The sequence below is a fragment of the Magnolia sinica genome, chromosome 10 (assembly GCF_029962835.1).
Source record: "Magnolia sinica isolate HGM2019 chromosome 10, MsV1, whole genome shotgun sequence".
Taxonomy (NCBI): domain Eukaryota; kingdom Viridiplantae; phylum Streptophyta; class Magnoliopsida; order Magnoliales; family Magnoliaceae; genus Magnolia; species Magnolia sinica.
The window spans coordinates 57,911,017-57,922,227 of record NC_080582.1 but is presented as its reverse complement, the minus strand read 5'-3'; positions in this window follow the sequence as shown (position 1 = coordinate 57,922,227).

Here is an 11,211-nt window from a genome sequence, read left to right as displayed (position 1 = left end):
TTACATTTTTTCTTCTTAAATTATTATTGTGACTTATTAGTTTATAGTTGTGACTTGTGATTATGATTTGTAAGTTAGATAATTAGTTACCCGTTTGAGGATTTTTATGTAGCCATACATATATATGGTGTGTTTTTTGTGGCATAGAAATCGCTCAAATTGTCCCATTTTTAGACAGTTCAAGGTTAGATAGATAGTATGCTTTCATATAATCTATTTAAATGTTCATGCCTGATTCGCAGTCCATCTCTTCGTTTCTCTCTAGATATGTTTCTTCCGTTTCGTATTCAATGCCAAATATCTTTACACTGCTTTAAATATTTGGCATCGGAATATAACGTAAGATCAACTTATCTAAAGAGGCATGGAGAGATGCTGTCAGATTTTCAACGTGGACGTTTAAATGAGAATATGGAAGTATTATAATCTATTCAACCTTGGATGGGTAACTAATTTAGGATTTAGTATAACTCTGTTAGCATTAGATTGCTAATGCTAATATGATTTAGTATATTTCAACTATCAGATGGAAAGTGAGAGTCTTTCTAATACCCCATCCCCAGCCCCGAGTGGTCGGTCAATTACATTACCGATAATCCTTGAAGATGAAGGATTATGTCTTGAACATGAAGAGGTGCTCGTCGACGTTGTTGATACTAGTACCACACAGTCACATGTTGGGGGGAAAACGAAAAAGAGGTTAGCAGTGTGGGAAGATTTTGAAGAAGTAACCCTGAAGAACGGCCAAGTGAAGATATAATGTAAGCAGTGTAAAAGTCAGTACACTAAGCAAGCAGATGGTTTGACCACAACATTGAAGAAACATATTCAAAGTGTTATAAAAAAAGTGAGAAGTACGGCAAGGCAACAAACATTTTCATTTTCGCAATCTGGAGCGGGTCCGTCAGTTTCCATCTATAAGTATGACAAAGAGTTGGTGAATAAGTGGACAACCAAGTTAATTATTTCAGATGAAAAACCATTTCAGATGGTGGAGAGTCCTGCTTTTGTTGGACTAGCTAGATGCCTTAACCCCAAATGCGAAAAGGTCTCTCATACAACAATCAGGAGGGTCTATATAAAGATGTATGAAGGCGAGAAGGTCAAGTTGAAAGAAGAATTGAAAACAATTTTTTGAATTAACCTGACATCAAATTTATGGACGACATCCAATCAATGAAAGGGGTATATGTCCTTAACTGCTCACTACATTGATGTCAAATGGAGGCTTTGCAAGAGAATAATAAACATTCATTATCGTACTCCTCCTCATAGTGGTTTGATGATTTCAGATTGCATACACAGATGTCTTATGGAGTGGGAAATTGAGAAGAAGATCTCGACAATTACTCTAAACAATGCCTCTGCAAATGATAGCGTGATAATGAATTTGTACAACCAGTTTAAGGCCACTAGTGACCTGTGTTTTGGTAGAAAGATATTTCATGTTGGGTGTTGTGCCCACATGCTAAACTTGATTATACAAAATTGCCTTAAAATAATCGATAACATATGAGAGTGTGAAGTACATACGGGGGTCACCTTCACGATTACATGCATAGAATGAGATCGTGAAGTGGTTGAATTTGTCAACTCAAAGAACAATAAAGTTGGACGTCACGACACGTTGGAATTCAACTTTTGATATGTTGGATTCAACAATAGATTTGAGACCTGCATTCTCTCACTATGCGGAGCGTGATAGTGCTTGTTGAAGCATAAAAAGAGAAAGAAAGACGGTAGGAAGATCATTGTGCGCAAATCATTGTGCTCGAAAAGAGCATTGTGCGAAAATGATCATTGTGCAAATGATTGTTGTCCTAAAGGAGTCCGCGTGGTGAAGTCCACACAAAGGAGTCTGCGCAGTGAAGTCTGCACAAAGGAGTCCGTACAGTGAAGACTGCGCAGTGAAATTCGCACAAAGGAATGCCGCTCAATGCCTATGTGGCATATTCACACATGTGAGAGGGCTATGAATACCCCATGACCCCTCTAATGGGGTCATTAGCATCCAATCACGGAAAAAGAGAAGATTACGAAAGAAGAGAGAGGTAGAGCCCGTACTCATTGTGCGGAACAGGCGTTGTGCGGCACACAATGTTGTTGGCACACAACAGGAGACAGCACACAATAGTGCCCAACGCACAACAGGAGCCAGTGCACAATAGTGCTAGCGCACAATGCTTCTTCCAGCGCACAGTAGCCTCTGCTAGTGCACAATGGCTTCCAGCATAGCATTTGACATAGTTTCTTAATGCCTGATACTTTTATGCATAATGTTGCTGCTAAATATTTGTTTTATATTATAATTCATAAATATTCTATTTTGGAATCAAAGGAGAGAAGGATGTAAAAGAACTTGGAATGAATAAATGATGTGATTACTTTATTTTCTTTTGTTCATAATTAAGTGAATAAGATAATATCCCAAATCAAATGCATTTCTTTCTTGTTCGAAACAAAATGGCGACTTTGTTAGGGACTTTCTGATATTCACTTAGTTATTAACTTAAGAATTGTACAGAAGATAATCACAACTGTTTGGCGCAGTAAGGTGCCAAAATGGCGACTCTCAGTGGGAATATCCTACCTTTCATCTCCAAATTAGAATATAACTTGATTTAATTACTAATTTATGTTGTTATGCAATATAAAGAGGATTTATGAGAAAAGATACTACAAGCAACCAACCAATCAATGGCAATCGTTCAGAAGAATACAGTCTTCTACTTCACCGCGACGGGTTTCGTCGTAGAGTATGCTGAGAAAGCAGCGTCAACTAAGCGTGTGAAGCCACGGGCAACTGCTACAGCTATAACTGCTTCACCAATTGCATAGGAAGAAAGAGATGACTGGATAGTCATCACTCGCAGAAGGACAAGGACCCAAAATATCACTGTGACAGGAATGAATGCACCACTGAGAAGAGATAGGGGACCGATAACACGAAATACAGCCAGGAAACATCTTAAACTTGCTCTGCCGGCAATCTACCCTACACAGGCAATGATTCCTCCAGCTGCACAAGATTTCCCAGCCTTCCCTGTTAGGAACTCCCGGTGGACAAGAGAGAAGAAAGGAAAAGCTTTATTGACAAGTCTACCAGGATCCACATCACCAATCTTTGTCTTCCCAATCGGACGGTTACTCCAGAAATACACAAAGATAATATGAGTCTCCTCTTACGGTGACTCCTATCATGTCAATACACTCCTATTCATCATCGACTACTGGCTCGTCAGAGAATCCAGAGGTTGCCATTCACATGGCTGGAACGACCCGAGGATCTTCTCCAACTACAGAGGATCGAATCGCTAAAATGGCAGAGGCACAGAAAGCACTAATGAAAGAATGCAGAAACCTCCAGGAGGCCTTGGGGACTCTTACGCATAATATAGCCCGGATGGCGGCACCCCCAGCGACCGATAACGCGAATGAATGAGAAGAGCACCTTGAAGGGTTGCAGCTACCGAGGACCGGGTCACACGGATCTGCCCCCACGATGAGAACCATGACTCAAGAGGAAGTACGACAAGTTGTTGAGGAAGCCGTAAGAGTGGAAAGGGAACGTGAGAACATTAGTTGGTTTAGATATCGGACACCATATCCACGAGAAGTAGAGGATGTCCCGTTCCCAGTTAACTTCAAGGATCCTGATTTTCAAAAGTTTAATGGAGAAGGGTCGTCAGAAGAGCATTTGATGCACTTTATTACTAGCATGGAGAATTTCTCCACGGTACCACAGTACTGTCTACATTTGTTTGGATCATCCCTGACAATTGAAGCGTTTCGATGATATTCTAGTTTGGCTACAGGATCGATGCGTACATGGGAGCAGATGCAAGATGCCTTTATGTCAAACTTCTTCTCTTCGGAACGCGATGTCAACATTATAGAGTTGGCTTCAGTAAGACAGAGAGAAGGAGAACCAATGGAGAAGTTTATAGACAGATAAAAGACATTAGGAGCCTCGTGCAAACAACTACCGAAAGAAAAAGAACAGGTCAAGATGTGTCTAAACTCCATAGAAATGGGAATTGCGTTCGGTCTCACTAGCGCTGATATTAAGACTTTCCGCGACTTAGCTACCAAAGCTCATGCCCTAGAACTGATGACCCGAAAGATTCTAGCGTTTCACTATGAAACAACCAGAAGGCGACCCACTAGGTTAATCGCAAATACTGTGGATCATGATAAAAGAAGGCATGAAACAAGGGACTCAGGAGAAAAAGGGACAGAGCGGAAGGAAGAATCAAACCGTCCTAGAAGCAGATTCCCTGGAAAAAGGCCTAGATCACTTAATTCTCACGAAGGATTTGCATTCGATAGAGAAGGCGTTGTTCCTATGATGAACAAGTTGTTGAAAATCGGGACAATAGAATTACCCGCGTCCAAGCGCCCTGAAGATGTAGGAAGATCAAGAGAAAGAGATTTTTGCCGCTACCATCGTTTGGTAGGGCATCCGACAAAAAATTGTTATACATTAAAGTGCATAATACAAAGAATGATAAATAGGGGTGAAATAATGATTAGAAAAGGAAAAGAAAGGGATGCAAAGGCAATGGTGAATGTGTTGACAGTTCAGGACAATGCTTATGAAAGAGCAGAGAAAGAAAGTCGCGAGATGACAAGGAAAGCCGCAGTAATTACGCTACGGTCGGGAAAAAGAATAGCAAGTCCCCCAAGGCAGAAAGTCAGAACGGCAAGGACCGAGGTCATCAAGGACTGATAGTGATAAGAAAGAAGGGAAAGATGAAACAGCAAAAGTGACTTACGACGTCGTCAGTCATATGAAGGGTGTACCAGCTCGGTTAAGCGTTTATGACGCGTTAAAGTTATCAGAAGATTTCATACAAAGTTTGATTCAGGCAATATCCGACCACAATGTTTGAGAAACATTGCTGGTGGAAATGGAAAATGAAGAACGCAAAGAGCGGGAAGACTATATGCTAGTAGTTTCTTTCTCTGATGATGATCTAGTTTGTGATATAGGACATAACAGGCCATTGATGGTAGTAGGCCATGTTTGTGGCAAAGAAGTAAAAGGGATTATGCTCGATAATGGATCTATGGTAAACCTATTACCGTTAACAATGTTGAAAAAATTAGGTTACCGTCGTTCCGATTTACGCCCTAGTGGAATGATGATACAAGGTTTTAATCAAGATGGGCAGCGTGCGCTCGGCAAAATTACGATGACATTGGAAATAGGAGACTTAACTACTGACGTTGTTTGTCACGTGATCAATGCGGTTACAACATATAATCTTCTCTTGGGAAGACCATGGATACATCAGTATGGTATTATACCTTCTATCCTTCATTAATGCTTCAAATATTGTAAGGAGGGAATACAGTACAAAGTAATGGCCGATGCAAGACCATACACAGAAGCCGAAGCCTTCTTCGTAGATGCTAGTTACTATGACGAATTTGCCAAAGTGGAAGAGAAAAAGAATGACGAAAGCAAAACCCTGAAAAATGTTTGTGTGAAAATGATAAAAGGAGAATCCGAAAAGACAGGATCATCTGAAACTTTAGAAGAAAAGAAGAAGTTCTATTTTGTGTCGAGACATTTGAGGCAGCCAGGGCAACCACTGTTAATGTTACTGTCGCATGAACAGTTAAAAATCCTGCAATCAAACTATACAGTACCATTGCCATATGCCGAAAGAAATAAGCCATTCTCGGCTGTTCTAGGGAAGTTTCGCATGGAAGCCAATGCAAGATATCCGAAGCCGATTGAATTTTACGCCTCTTCGGAAGAAAAGACAGAAATGAGGGTTAAGAATAATGTGTATCACAGAGAGTTAACATCCTGTGATCTCAAGAAATACAGTCCGGCAAGCTGAAGAATGTGAAAAGGATGGGTTTTGATAATGAAGAACCTACTGGTTTAAATCATGGGAGAGGAATTCAGGTCCCTATTGGAGTCAGTCAGAAGAAGAGAGAAAGATTTCAAGGATTAGGGACAGAGTCTTTAGTAAATATGGTCACAGTTGATCAGCTATCAGAGGTAGATCCCGAAATAGTCAAACATCCTGAGACAGCTCCAAAGCAGATAAAAGATGGGGGGCAACCGACAATAGACAGTTTGCAAGAGGTAAATTTAGGTACAAATGAAGAGCCGAGAAATACATTCATAAGTACTGGTCTTCCTGGAGAGGAAGATGAAGAGTATATTCAATTGTTAAAAGAAAATAAAGATGTTTTCACCTGAACATATGTAGAAATATCGAGTCTGGAACCTTCCGTGGCCGTGCATCGATTAAATATTTCCAAGGACAAAAGACCGATTAAGCAAGCGCAAAGGCGATTTCATCCAGATTTAGTCCCTCTGATAGAAGAAGAAGTGAACAAGCTGATCAAAGTCAGATTCATCAGAGAGGTCAAATATCCCAAGTGGATATCGAATATTGTCCCAGTAAAAAAGAAAAGCGGACAAATCAGGGTGTGCGTAGATTTTAGGGATCTGAATGAGGCTTGCCCAAAGGATGACTTTTCCCTCCCAATAACAGAACTATTGATTGACAGTACAATGCAATATGTTGTCATGTCTTTCATGGATGGCTACACTAGTTACAATCAAATTAGGATGTCTCCTGAGGATGAAGAAGCGACAGCGTTCAAGACCTCATCAGGAATTTACTGCTGTAAGGTTATGTTTTTCAGTCTCAAGAATGCTGGGGCGACATATTAAAGAGCGATGCAAAATATCTTTCAAGATATGATGCACAAACATGTAGAATGTTATGTCGATAACTTGGTGGTTAGGTCAGGTAATCATTAGGAATATCGTGAGCATTTAACATCGTCTTCCATCGACTCAAAAAGAAGTAGCTAAAGATGAACCCGGCTAAATGTGCTTTTGGAGTGCTCTTAGGAAAGTTTCTCGGCTTCGTCATTAGGCACAGGGGTATTGAAATTGACCCAGAGAAAATTAAGGCCATCGAAGATATGCCGCCTCCGAAAACATTGAAGGAACTGAAGAGCTTGCAAGGGAAAATGGCGTATATTCGTCATTTTATTCCAAATTTGGCAGGAAGATGTCAGCCATTTTCCCATTTGATGAAGAAAGGAACAGAATTCGTGTGGGACAAAGCCTATCAGAACGTGTTCGATTCGATAAAAGAATTGCTGAGACAGCCTCCGGTATTGACAGCTCATATAAAAGGTAAACCACTTATCTTGTACATATCTGCGGCTGAAAACTCGCTGGGAGCTTTGTTAGCACATGTAAATGAAGATGGAAAAGAAACTGCTCTTTATTATCTGAGCCGAACTTTGATGGGCGCGGAATGTAATTACTCTCCAATTAAGAAAGAGTGTCTGGCATTAATATTTGCAGTACAGAAATTGAGACATTATTGTCTCTCCCATGACATAACTCTGATCTTAAGAGCAGATCCGATAAAAATTTTAATGACCAGGCTGATGTTATCAGGAAGATTGGCCAAATGGATGCTGTTACTTTCAGAATATACAATCACCTATGAACCGGCGAAAGCAGTAAAGGGACAAGCAATGGCTGATTTCTTGGTGGCGCGTCTTGTAACGAAAAGTGAGACAATTTGTGATGATTTTCTTGATGAGTAGGTAATGATGATTGAGTGGCAAGGTTAATGGCAGATGTACTTCGATGGTACTTCTTGAGTGTCAGGAGTTATTTTTATCACACGTCAGGGTGATTTATTACCATATTCTTTCACATTGGGCACTGCTTGTACGAACGATGAAGCCGAATATCAAGCTCTCATCATTGGAATGGAAATCGCCCATCAGATGAAAATAAAGACGTTGCATATTTTTAGGGATTTCAAGCTGATTATAAATCAGCTAACGACTAAATTTGAAATAAGAAAGTAAGAACTCTTCTTGTACTGTCGAAAAGCCTAGCAGTTAATAGAGCAATTCTGTCATGTTGAAATCAAGCACGTACCTCGATTTGAAAATGCAAGGGCAGACGCTCTGGCTAGTTTGGTAACAGCCCTGTCCTATTCAAACCGAAGTCCGCTTCAAGTGACTATAGAAGAAAGAAGATTCCTGCCCTCTCCCAAAGTTATCGAAGAAGTTATCAAAGCACTTCCTATATCATGTTTAGAGGTGACAGCGGATGATTGGAGGCAGCCATTCATAGATTACCTCAAATATGAATCTTTCCAGAAGATCCAGTACAAAGGCAACAAATCAGACAGGGATCAAGCAGATTCATCATTTGCAGTGAAGTGCTCTATAGAAAATCTTACAACGGGATGCTGCTATGTTGTCTCGACGAACAAGAAGCAAGTCAAATGTTAAAAGAAGCTCATTTTGGAGAATGCGGGGCACATCAAGCTGGACGAAATTTATTTCATCGAATACATCGAATGGGGTATTATTGGCCTACAATGTTCAAAGATGCAATAGATTATGCAAAAAAGTGTCACGAATGTCAGATCCACGGAGATGTCGTGCATGTTCCCCCTGAAGATCTCCATCAAATGGTCACTTCTTGGCCTTTCACTGCTTTGGGACTCGATGTTATCGGGCCCATAAATCCGCCTTCATCCAAAGGAAAACAGTATATTCTGGCAGCAACAGACTATTTCTCCAAGTGGACAGAAGTGATCACATTGCGCAATGTCAGAGAGAAAGATGTAGTCAATTTCATTAAACATGTGATAATATATCGCCACGGCATCCCAAAGAAGATTGTTACTGATAATGGTACCCCTTTTAAGAACAGAGGCATGGAGATGATATGTCAAAAGTTCGGTATCCACCATTCATTTTCAACACCTTACTATCCACCGAAAAATGGATTAGCAGAGGCATTTAACAAAATGATTGTGAAAATACTGAAGAAGACGGTTACTAGAAATAAGTGCGACTGAGACGAAAAATTGCAGGAGGCACTATGGGCATATAGGATCACTCACTGAACGGTAACAAGCGCAACACAGTATTCACTAGTTTATGGCATAGAGGCGGTCATTTCGATTGAAACACAGGTCACGTCGCTCAGAGTAGCAGTGCATCAGTCAAATACAGATGATGAAAATGCAAAGATAAGGCTGAAAGAACTGGTCCTACTCGATGTGAAGCATCTGGCAGCCCATCAGTGATTACAATCGTATCAAGCAAGAATATCGGTTGCCTTTGATAAACGAGTGAAATATCGTTCTTTTAAGAAAGGGGATATGGTACTAATGTTGAAAAGACCAATAGTGGTGACCCACAGAACAGGGGGCAAGTTTCAGCCTAAATGGGATGGGTCGTACATCATAAGAGAAGTATATTCAAATGGAGTATATAAAGTGGTCGATCAATATGGATGGGGTATTAATATACCAGTCAATGCGCATTTCATCAAGAAGTATCATCCCTGAAGATGGTTCCGATTTTGATCTAGAAGATTATCGCCATACTGCTTTTACATCAAAAGGGGGCAAAGATAAGTGAAGTCATGTTCATGTATATTCTCTGTCAGATGATCGAATAAAGGATAAATTTCAGATATATCGCCAAAGATTACATATCAGCGGTTTATTAAAAAGAAAGTAACCATCATTCGTTGAAATTCATCGAAATTGGTATCATCACCAAGCTGATATATTATTATTATGAGCATAGCGTGAATACCGTCAACATTACAAGCAGTGGTGATATATTGATCAAGACACCCATTATTATTACGACAATGATGGCAGCTTATTATCATTTAAGGCAGCTTAGCCAAGCCTATACCGCCAACTACGCATAAAGCCTATCTTCATCACCATTCGGGCAGCGGTGAGAAGCCAGTGGCCCTAAAAAGCCCAGGAAGGTCATCATACGCATACCCATGCGAGTAGCGGATGGAGCTAGTGACTAAAAGTGTCACGCCCTGAACTCGGAAACCGGGCTCACAAAATTCCCGATCGCCGAATCTGGCGCCAACAGCCTTCGTAGAACCCCATTCTTGGCTCCCAGTACCCATTTACCAGGTTCCGATCCTGGGATCCTACAAGGAGGATTTCTAATATCAATTTATTTTACAATGAACATAACCATAAGCATAACCCACGATCAATAACCACAAGAATACCATCACAAAATCCACTATAATAAAAAACTTTTAAGTACAATGCGTCTGAAAGGAAATACACGATGATGATAATAATAGAAACTCAAAAGCTCAACTGCACGCTCCAACTCTGACGAGGCTACGGCTGCGTCCTGGCGTCCCCTGCACGCATCAATTGTGTATTAGCTTATAGAAAGCTTAGAGGGTAGTGTAAGTGTGTGCGCAATACGAGCGTGCTCAGAATGCAAGGTCAGGGTGATGCGAAATCATGGTGATGAGTACATGAATGCAATCAGCCGTACCAAGGCTATGCGATGCAAGATATGAATGCTATCGGCCATAACACGGCCATGCGATGCGAGATGCAACTCAAGCATGTCAATCCTCATCATATATCAGTACAATTCTCATTCTGGATAATCACCGGGGTTTAGTACACTCCAAAAGGCACTGCCGCTCTCCTAGCCGCACAGTCCAAGTAAGCGTAAGAAACCTCACTATCCGCTTAGCTAATAGTCTGTCAATACCTATCTGGCACGTCAATAGTGGACCCATTCGCGAGTTGGTCAAACTCAGCCTAATATTGCCCCCTACCCTCGAGCGAGTAAGGCCACACCCCTTTCCAACCGACCACGACACAGTGGGAGACGCGGCCTCCTGGTATTTAGCCCTCGTGCGCTCATATATTCACTTAGTCTCGACGTTGGAGTCATCCTCTAGTACCATCGGGTTTAGAGATTTTCACCCAGGGACATCTATGGTGCCCCGATGCTTAGTAACAATATTTTTGGTATCTAATCCAGCCACCCACGATGTGTTTGTGGAGGCTATGGACCTGGTGTCACTAGGGCATACAATAATCACAATCACACAAATGCAAGTGCATGAATCATACTATTAGACATACAACAATCCTGCGCGTACCGAGCGCTCATGTGGGGTGACTCCACCTATCAGGGAGCCCACAAATGATCTGCCCGAAGGCATATGTTATGATCAGTCACTTCTCATATCAAGCATACATATGATGTGTATGATCATGAATCATGGATCTATGCTATACATGTTATGAGGAGGTGGGCTCTGTCATAATGAAGATAGGCCTAGACAGCCTACACACTACAAGTATGGGCCTGTCAATGGACTCTAGGGAGGGTGACAATGCG